Raw genomic sequence first — 10,787 nt, forward strand, 5'->3', positions numbered from 1 at the left:
AGTATGAGGATAATTAGCATTCATGTCAGTGGTAGTATATTTATTCAAATTAAGTCACATGGAGTAATCTGTGGAATTTCTTTGTAGTCAGCACAGATGAGAATGAGTTAGCCAGTTATAGTCTTTCCTAAAAGTGAAAAACAAATGCTAAAGGCTATTCCTCCTTTACATGTTAAGAAGACCCCAGGCTTCCATGAATAATGTTTTAACATTATTCAGAAAGCTCATTTCCTTCTTTTGCTGCTTAGTTATGGAAGAAAAGGTTTTATCTAGTTGCTCTGCCACCTTCTTTTTCTCTCCACTCATGCTATGCCTTTTGGGCAGGATGTCTGCCCTCCACACCAGGCATGAGGAGCTGTAGCACAGCTTTTTGCAGTCAGTGGACGCTCTTAATTTTACAGCTATTTGGCTCACTGGACATGGAAGTTGCTTGGGTTGATTTATAGCCTTTAGTGAGATTTTTTTGGGTAGCACTCACTAGTGAAATCTCTTCATGTGAACTCCTGTGAGACTTTTCTGGGTAATTTTACTCCATGTATTTTATTGCTCCCCTGGCAAAGGGTCATGGGGAAAGTGGGCAGAGATGTACCACAGCTGGACACCAAAGCTGGTTGATGTATAAACTCCAGGTAGGGTCTTTTCCAAATCAGGATTTGGTTTGCAACAGGAGCTCTTCTCAACCAAGACTTTTGTACCTGGCTTTCATACTGACCACCTCCATCCCGGTGTATAGCCTCCTTGCCCTGAGTTTGCCGCGCTGTGCTGGCCTAGGGTGTCTGCATGGACCTTTTTCTGGGGGCTGTGTAGTACAGTTTGGAGACATTTTTGAGAAGAACACCTGACACTTTCCAGGCCTCACCTGTGGCAAGAAACGCTGGTCCCTGGGTACATGTCCCATGGCAGAGTGCTTGCAGTAGTCACTGCCAACCTTGCACACTAGTCTGCTCTCTTCTGAGGGTCTCTTTTCTACTTCCTTGATACCCTCCCCTGTCAGATCCGTCTGCTTTGCTGAGGGCTTGGGAGGGACAGGGCTTACCAGGGCTCTGGGCAGGCTGTGTCGGCTGTCTTCATGCCAGCCTCCTGCCCCACTGGGATCCTTCCTGAGATACCAGGAAGAAGTTGGGTCTGGGATGGGCTGGCCTGAACCTTCACTCAGCTCTGAGGCAGAAACAGGACACCTTAATTAAATGGAAAGATCCTAGAGCAAGTGTGTTAGGGTTTAGTGAGTCCTATCCATTTATTTCTTTTCAACAATATTGTAACAATATGAAGTTAACACATTAAAACAATCCTCTTTTAGGAAATGTTTCCAAGAAGAGATTTTTCAGAAAGTTCTCACCACCCAATCCTTGATGAAAACCCGTGTGTGCCAATGGTGCAGGTAATAAGAAAGTGGAGACATAAGCCAGCTGAGGACAGTGTTCAGCTTATTCACTGACCTAAATGCAGGACAGCACATGTTCTGCATCAGGATTGCCTCTGCTTGGTGTTCCGTTGCTGTGCTCTGTTCAACTCAAAGGAGCAAACACTGGCTTTGCAGGTCTCAAAGAGCTTTAAGGTATTTTCCTTGAATTTTCTGAGAAGGAAAGAGAGACAAACTTGCTTCTGCTTACCTCTGTTAACTGTTTTAAGAGAGATCCACATCTTCAGAAAAGAAACCCATAAAACATGCAAATACATATGCATTATTTAAATGAATATGCATTATTTAAAAGCAGCTCTTGCTGTAATGACTATGTGCAAAGAATAACAGAACCACAAATCCTAAGCACCACATCCTGCAAGGAAATCCCTTCGGATGTAACCCTGAGACCTCATTAGCCTGATGAGACTAAGCACAGCATCGTGCTGACATAGCCCAATGCCTTTAACGCTTTGCAATCCAAAGCTCAGTTTTTCCCCTTACTTCCATTTGTTTGGTCTTGCCATGGTAATTTTGCCACTATGAACCAGAGTGGCTCATAATAGCTAGATTGGCTTAATTTTCTGGGTGCTTAAGAAAATTCTTGTGGTGGGTTTAAACTGACAGGTGCCCACCACAGTTGCTCCATTTCTCCCCTTCTCAGCTGGAGAGGAAGGAGAAAATATAACAAAGGCTCATGGGTCAAGATAAGGACGGAGAGATCACTCACAGTTACTTTCACAAGCAAAACAGACTCAGAGCAGGATAATGAGAAATAAAACCAAAACTTAAAACACTTTCTCCCCATCCCTCCCCTCCTTCTGGGCTTAACTTTACTCCCATGTTCTCCACCTCCTCCCCACGAGCAGTGCATGGGGATGGGGAATGGCAGTTGGAGTTGGATCATCACACTTTCTCTCTGCTGTTTCTTCCTCCTCATGGGGACTCCTCATGCTCTTCCCCTGCTCCAGTGTGGGGGTCCCTCCCACAGGAGACAGTCCTCCATGAACTTTCCAACGTGAGTCCTTCCTATGGGCTGCAGTTCTTCAGGAACTGCTCCAGCGTGGGTCCTTTCCATGGGGTGCAGTCCTTCAGGAGCAGACTGCTCCAGTATGAAGTCCCCTCATGGGGTCACATGTCCTGCCAGCAAACCTGCTGCAGCTTGTACTTCCCACAGGGTCACAGCCTCCTTCAGGCACCCACAGCTGCAGCATGGAGTCCTCCACAGGCTAGAGGTGGACATCTACACCCCTGTCACCTCCATGGGCTGCAGCCTGCCTCAGCATGGTCTTCACTGCGGGCTGCAGGGGAATCTCCACCAGTGCCCTCACTCCTTCGTCACTGACCTTGCTGTCAGCAGAATTGTGTCTCTCACATATTCTCACTCCTAGCTCCAACTGCAATTGCACAGGTTTCCTCTCCCCAGCCCATTCCTTCTTAAATATGTTATCACAGAGGTCCTGCTACCATCACTGATGGGCTCAGCCTTAGTCAGCAGCAAGTCCATCTTGGAGCCAGCTGGCATTGGCTCTATTGGACACAGGGGAAGCTTCTAACAGATTCTCACAGAATCCACCCCTGTGGCCTCCTGCTACTGAAATCTTGCCATGGAAACTCAATATCCAGTTCCAGTCAACAGACAATGACAATTTTGGATGCATTTGTCTTAACAATGGAGAAATGCAGTATTGGTGATGATTTGTACTAATTAAATCTACTTCCCTAGAATTAGGCAACATGCAATATTGATTCATTCAGTCACAGGGTCACTAACTATTTCTGTTTTATTTTCTGGTTGAACATTGAGGCTAAACAGTCACTCAAGTGAGCAGGAGAAGGCTTGGTCCCTGCAGGGATCCTGGGAGAGACAATTTCTTCCACAACCATGGTACAAGCTGAAGTACAGTGCAGCATCCTCAGGCACAGACATTTATCACCCTGCCAGATGCAGGACAATGTTACCTCATTTCTCACAATGAAACCACAGAAGCTGTAGGTTCTTTGATAACCGAGCATTCAGCAACCTCTCAAGGTTTGGTTTCACTCCAGTCTGCACTGTAGAGGTGAGGGAAGATGTTGCAGTGACATTCCCCCATGAGCTGCTCCACCGAGCTGAGCTGAACCCAGAAGATCCAGACTGCAGAAAACACTGCCCCTTAAACCCTTGTCTCTTCATCCCATGCCAGGCAAAAGTTGCGACATATCATTTTGAGGGATATCAGAATAAATCACGTCAGCATTTGTAGAATCAGGTACTTTCTTTTGACACACTGAATTAATCTTGCCACTAGGTTCATTAGATATTTTCCACTGCTTCATGTGAATTTCAGCTGAGGTTTGATGATTACCTGATTGATATCTGTGAGCGAGAGTTTTGAACAAATTCGGGGTGGTGTGACCTGCACAGCATGCTGTGTAACATGTCCAGAAGGAAGCATGTGCTGTCCAATGGGACATTCCATTTTCTACAAATGCTGCCCCATGGAAGGAAAGGAAAGAAAAAAGAAGCAAGGACTCCTTGAATCTTACAGACTCAAGAGAATTCATGACAGTTCACAGAACTGTGAATCACTTCAAAACTATGCAAAAAAAAAAAATCCCCAGGAAAACACTGTTGGGTTTTGTTTTTTATAAAATATTTTTCTCTTAAGTGCCTTTCTAATCAAAATTTTCTGGCCAACTCTAATTTTCAATAAAAAGGTATAATCAGAAGTTTAATTTTTTTAAGAGATTTTCATAGACTTACCAGCTTGGACTTTTTAATAAGAAGGCTTCCTCAGTGGATTCCTGTGTGATCCACTCTGGGTGATCCACTCTGGGTGATCTGACGGGGGTGCTGGATTGGATGATCTTTTGAGGTCCCTTCCAACCCCTCACATTCTGTGGTTCTGATCCTGCACTCATATGCACTATGTCTCTAAGGGTGGAAGGTGATTATTCAAGTACAATATTCACAGAAATTTCCATTTGGGCAAAAGCTTAATTTTCTTGGCCCATAAGAGGTGACCAGAGCAGAAAGTACCTCTCTCCTTAATCCCAAGTATGAGCCTCAGGGATGCGTTTGAGCTTGTTACATTTGTGGTGGAACCCTGCCTGGTTCCTCCTTAAAGCAAAGCAAGCTTCCAAACCTGCTTTGAGTTTGCCATTGGCCATGAGGCAATTACAGTGCCCGCCATGGCAAGCAGCCTTATGGTAATCATGTGAGAAAAGGCCATTGGGCAGCCCTGCCCTCCACCCAGCTGATGCTGTGGCTTCCATTCATCTTCCTTTTTTTTCTCTTTGAAGGCAAACAATTTGCCTCGGCTTTGAATCTTGAGTTTGAATCAAGAGAAGTATTTGTCTTTTCTTAGCCTTTAAAAACATTTTAATCTATTCCTTTCTGACAGCTAGATATATCTAGAATTACCACTAATGGGTTTCAATACATTAGGTTTTATGACTTGGTGGCTGACACTGTTTATATCATATAGGTTTTCATATATGTACATTCTGTTTGTCCGGACTCCCAAACCTCAAATTTATTAGCAAAGAAGAGCTAGCAGAGCTGACGTAAGGAGCAGTATTTGCCAGCCAAAATAAATCTATGATATAAAGTGTCTCCCTGTGAGTATTGTTAAAAAAAGCCTTATTGAATAGCTTTTTTTGTAGGAGTTGCGCAATTACCCTTTTCATGTATATGTACACAAACATATATGTGTACCAAACAAGTATAAAGGACTGATCTATCATGTATAAATAATGTAAATATAAATAAATATAAAATTTACTTTTACCAAATGTATAGTTCTCTGAAGTTAGAGATTATTTCAGGGGCCAGAAAACTAAGGTAAAATAAAATAGACACCCACACTTCACTGAAGTTTTTTTGGGTTTGGGTATCTAGCTTTATATGTCTGTGACTTTACTTTCAAATGTGCTACAATCTACACATTTCCCTAAGCTTACCTTTAGTTTAACAGCCATGAAACTGTGGTACCAGTTGATATCTGAAGATATCACATCTCACCAGGCACAAAGTAACTTGCCTGAGGCCAAGCAAGGTTTTGCAAAAAATCCCCAAACATTTTTCCTGTCCTGCCTGCTTCAACCAGTATGTGCCCCGCAGCTCTTGTCTTGCTGGTAGACTGCTCCAGCTTCTTCTTCATGTAACCCACTGATGCTGCTCCCCTTAGAGAAAAGTTCTAGGAGTGGCAAAGGGAGGTGACTTTTCTAGCAATCCCACAGAGGCTCCACACAGAAATCATGTACCCCGTGGTTACCCGTGGGGGCTTCATTCATGTTCTCTCAGTCTCTGTGGAGTTTTACCACCTTTGCCAGGATCACAATACAGAGCAGTGCTCTAGAAGGAGCAACAGGTATGTGCAGGAAAAATCGCCAGAGGTCTTGAAAATCATAGAATCATTAAGGTTAGGAAAGACCTCTAAGATCATCTAGTCCAACTGTCAACCCAACACTACCATAACCACTAAACTGTATCCTGAAATGCCACGTCTACATGTTTTTTGAACCTGGGAAGGCATTTTGTGAGATGGGCCAAGGTGTATAAGGGAATAGAGGCTATTTGGAAATCTTCAGGTGGGGAGGAGAAGAAACTTTTGCTTCTGACCACTATTTAAAAACCTTAACCAAAAATAAACCGTTACCAGGGCCTGATTTTGTATTAAAATTTGCTTAGAGACATAACTAAATCATAAAAAATTTATTTCAGTAGAAATTAATGTAATAACTGAGGTGTCACTAGTGTTTGAATACTTAAGTAAATGTAATTTTTTCCTAAAATTCAAGCATGATTTGGAGTAAAGATCCATATGAAGTGCTCAAGACCAGATTGGATGGGGCTTTGAGCAACCTGGTCTAGTGGGAGATGTCCCTGCCCATGGCAGGGGGGTTAGAGCTAGATGATCTTTGAGATCCCTTCCAACCCAAACCATTCAAGGATTCTAGGATTCTATGGTGTATCGATACAGTAATATTTTGGCTTGTAAATAACAGTGAAAGCCATGCACTCCAATACATGCAGAGAATTGGTTTTACTTTTAAAAAAATGAAAAAAAGTGTTTTCTTCAGTGCTGTGTTTTTTCTAATTAGTCCTTAAACAGATCTCATGATGATAACAGAGCAGCTGGTCCCACACTGTTTATCTTGGTCCCTTTTCCTTTACTCTGTACTTCTTAGAGCTCCCACTGTCTTTCCTGCACACATCCCTTCTGTTCGCTGATTTTCGTGACTGCTCAGCTCCCCTAAGTCCACGTGTGCCATTGATCACCTCCCAGGGACACTGTCGTGCCTCCCTCCAGAGAAGTCCCATCTTGCTCACCTCATTCTTTCCCCAAATGGTGCACCCAACCTCTAGCAGGGCGTACAGCTTTCCTTCTGCAGCACATTGGACTAGACGATAACTAATTCTTTCCAGATTAAAAGCCTGTGGCCAAATATAATGATATCCGCAGTGAGAAAACCTGTAATTTCAGGTAACGTTTGGTACCTGCTACTTCTCAGGAGACTCGCTTTAGTAGTGGTGAGATTGCAAACGCACCAGTTTACAATGGGTACATATCACACAGAAATCTGCAGCATTACTTTCATTCCTTTATTTTTTTTAAGTAGAGAGATGCAAATGAGGTTGTGGAAATTAAATTCCTCCCGTGTCCAAAATGCAAACCACCCAGAGGGGAAACTGTAAGTTCTCGTTAAAGTTGGAAGCACAAAACTCTTTATGAGCTTGAAAGCGAGCTTGATGCAGGAAAGAGAATGTTTCTAGAAAGGGGCTGTTGAACTTTTTTGCATTTAAGAACAAATACAAAGCATCATTTTTTCCTCTTAATGTGCGGGGAACAAGGCTTTCCATGTCCAGAGGAATTGGCCTTTTCTCTGCCCCAAGCCTGAGGCTGTTCCAGCATCACCAGCTGTGGAGATCCGACATGATAGGCTTATGTTCCAGTTAATGACAAGCAGGGTATGAGGGTCATTAAGTTTTTGTGAGCAACAAATCGTATTAATTCCACTTTCAGGAAGCACGACATGTGAGTGCAGGACCAGCCCCTGGCTGTTGTTTATCTCGGCACTAGCGCGAGCTGCTGGGGGTCTTGTTTTGATGCAGCTCCCAAGGATGAAAAGAACCAACAACCAGAAGGAAAGCTTTTCTCACTGTGAACATAGTTAGAAAGCACTTTGAAGTTGTTTGATTACTGCCTTAATATAATACTGCCTCCTACTAAACACAGTTTGAAATCTCACGGTCAAGTCCTCTAAGAGCTCACTTCCATGCTAAGGGCGACCTCTGGCTCTTCGCTACGCTCTGTGACACCTACTGAAGGCCCTTAGGGGGGCTGAACAAATGCAGCTGAACAAATGCAGCTGAAAGCAGCATGTAAAGCATATGCTGGATACTATTTTTAGAAATTACATGATTAAGTAAAAAAAGTCAATCACTAAAGGCTGTCTGAAATCTGCCTGATGCTGCTTGGGGGTGTGCAGCAAACAGAAAGAGACGAAAGGGAGGTATGAAATGTCCAATAATATTGTCAATGCTTCATGTACTGAAGAAATCACGGGCAGTGCTGGCACCGTCAGCACAGGAGACTCAATGGATGAAAATGGAATATTCTCCCAGACCCAGCTCTGTAGGGTAATGGGTGATACAGGGATCTTGTAGCTGAATATTATATGGGCATACAGAGCTCTGGCTGCCTATGGGACCCTGATGAGGCACAAATTGCTCCTCTGCCCAGGCTGTGCTGCTGCAATTGCTGGTGTTGGAGGAGGCTGTGGGTGGTTGTTCTGAGCACACGAGGCAGGTTGTGAGAGGAAAGAAAGGATGGAGTGAGCCTCGGCTTTCTTGCTGTTCTGCCCCAGTGCTGCTGCTGTGGGCACCAGGTAAAGCCAGGCTGATGCAGGCTCGAGCCTGAGCAGAATGACCATGAGGCTGTCCAGTCCTTTAGGATGAAGACAGCTGCTCAGGGCACCAAGCCGGAGACTCAAGAGTCACATCAGAGAGCAAAAGAGCCTGATTTCCTGAGAAAAGGATGCTGAAAGGAGTCCCACTTGTTACGGAGAATTTTGCTCACAGTTTTGTAGAGAAATTATACCATGGCATTATTCACAGGTAGTAGGTGAAGAGGAATTAATTAAAGACAAAATAGTAACTGTGCATTAGTCTTTAACGGAATGTAAAACTCCCCCCTTTTCAGTGGATTTTTACAGTGCTGAACTCTGCCTCCTGTAAAGTTATTCAGCTTTGAGAGTGTTCACGAGACATTTAAAATTCTCCCTTCACAGTAACATCTAGGCCAAATCCTAAATGCATTCAGTATTTACATACAGGGACCTTAGCATTAGGTGATGAAGTGACTTTTAAAAATGCAGAAGGCAGATTTCAAAGGTGCTGCCAAGAGTCCCAGGTTGTCGAGTGCTTCTTTAATCAAGAAAATACCATCTTGTTTTTTCAGAGTATTCCTTGCAGCAGGGACCAGTGGAAGTGCTGACCCTTCTTTGCATCATCCCAGTCAACTAATGGTACAACTGACTCCTCCATAGGAGCAAAATTTAGTGAAATACACTGGTATGTGAGTGCATAGAAAAAAGTGACAAAAATGGTGAACAGGATGATCAGCAGAATAAATCTGAGGTGCTCTGGACATTTTCTACTTCACAGGTAGCCTTTGTTAAAACGAGAGAGCTGTGCCGATGTCAAGGGCGCACCAGCTTAGTTGGGTTGGGGTGTATGACTCTGATCACCTCGGCCTCCCTGCCAAATCTCTGTTTGGATGGTAGGTCCACTAGGCAAAAAAACAAGCTATGAGAGGAAAAAAAGCATCGAGGAAGAAAGGAAGAACTAGAGAAGAGCAGGGAAGGCAAATCTAGGACTGCACTAAAACGAGTTTCTGAGAGTCATAGAATCATAGAATAAATGTTCAGGGTTGGAAGGGACCTTGCAAGATCATCTAGTCCAACCCCCCTGCCAGAACAGGATCCCCTAGGGCAGCCACACAGGAACACATCCAGGCGGGTTTTGAAAGTCTCCAGGGAAGGAGACTCCACAACCTCTCTGGTCAGCCTGTGCCAGTGCTCCATCACCTTCGTGGTAAAGAAGCTTCTCCTCATGTTGAGGTGGAACTTCCTATGTTCTAGCTTAAACCCATTATTTCTTGTTCTATTACTGGGCACCACTGAGAAGAGACTGGCCCCTTCCTCTTGACACCCACCCCTCAGATATTTATATACGTTAATAAGGTCCCCTCTCAGCCGCCTGCTTTCAAGGCTAAACAGCCCCAGTTCTCTCAGTCTCTCTTCACAGGAGAGATGTTCAAGTCCCTTAATCATCCTCATAGTTCTCCATTGGACTCTCTCCAGTAGGTCCCTGTCTCTCTTGAACTGGGGAGCCCAAAACTGGACACAGTATTCCAGGTGTGGTCTCACAAGGGCAGAGTAGAGGGGGAGGAGAACTTCCCTAGACGTGCTGGACACACTTTTCTTAATGCACGCATATATGCCAAGGGATTCATTAAGCCACACCAGTTCTGAGATTCAAGTGATGTGAACATTTAAAGCATTTTAGGAAGAACTGACAGATTTGCAATTATCCCTGCAGGACTGATGAAATATCTAAAGCTTTGCAGCACTCCTGTGAAGAAGCCTCACCAGGTTAATTCACTTTTGTTGTTTTTACAGAGCATTTCCCTGTGCCTGTCTGAAAGAGTTGATCTACAACAATTGAGAAATAATTAGGGGGAAAAAAACTTGTTATGTTATTCAGCCTGTGAGTATCTCTTTTATGTGTATAAGAAAATTGTCTGAGACATTTGCCCAGCAAAGATGCTAACATTTGTTATTCAACAGCTTATTGTTTGAAATTTCTGCTTCCTGCTGCTAGGAAAACCAAAAAAACTCACAATTTTCTATTCAATTACTTCTTCTAGAAAATTATTTAAAGTTGGGCTTTACACTGGTGTTGTTTGAAATCAGAGCGCGGTTCTAGATCAGCTGCCTGGGAAGGATTTTTCTTCTCAGAAACGGAGGTGGCGCAGGGAGGTCTGAGGCAGAAGGCTCACTCTAGAAAGGAGTGCTGCAGGCTTGACGCATGGAGCCAAGATGTCTTGCAGGGGCATTTCTGCTCCCAGAGAAGTCAACAACGTGAGTTCTCACTGGTTTCCATGTGGGCAGCGATATAGTGTTGAATAATCAAGCGTTCAGGGATTATGGTGTAATTTTGTCTGGTGGCTCTACGTGCCTGCGAGCGCATAGTGTGCAGCAGCGTGCTGAGCTCTGCATGGATGTTTTATACTGGCTTTAAACCTATCTTGAAAATAATTAGATGTTCGCAAATGTATTTTAAGCTATTATCTCCTCATTAATGCATTTTTAAATGCATTTGACAATTTCAGCA

Source organism: Apaloderma vittatum, unplaced genomic scaffold, assembly GCF_000703405.1.
Source record: "Apaloderma vittatum isolate BGI_N311 unplaced genomic scaffold, ASM70340v1 scaffold2705, whole genome shotgun sequence".
Classification (NCBI taxonomy): domain Eukaryota; kingdom Metazoa; phylum Chordata; class Aves; order Trogoniformes; family Trogonidae; genus Apaloderma; species Apaloderma vittatum.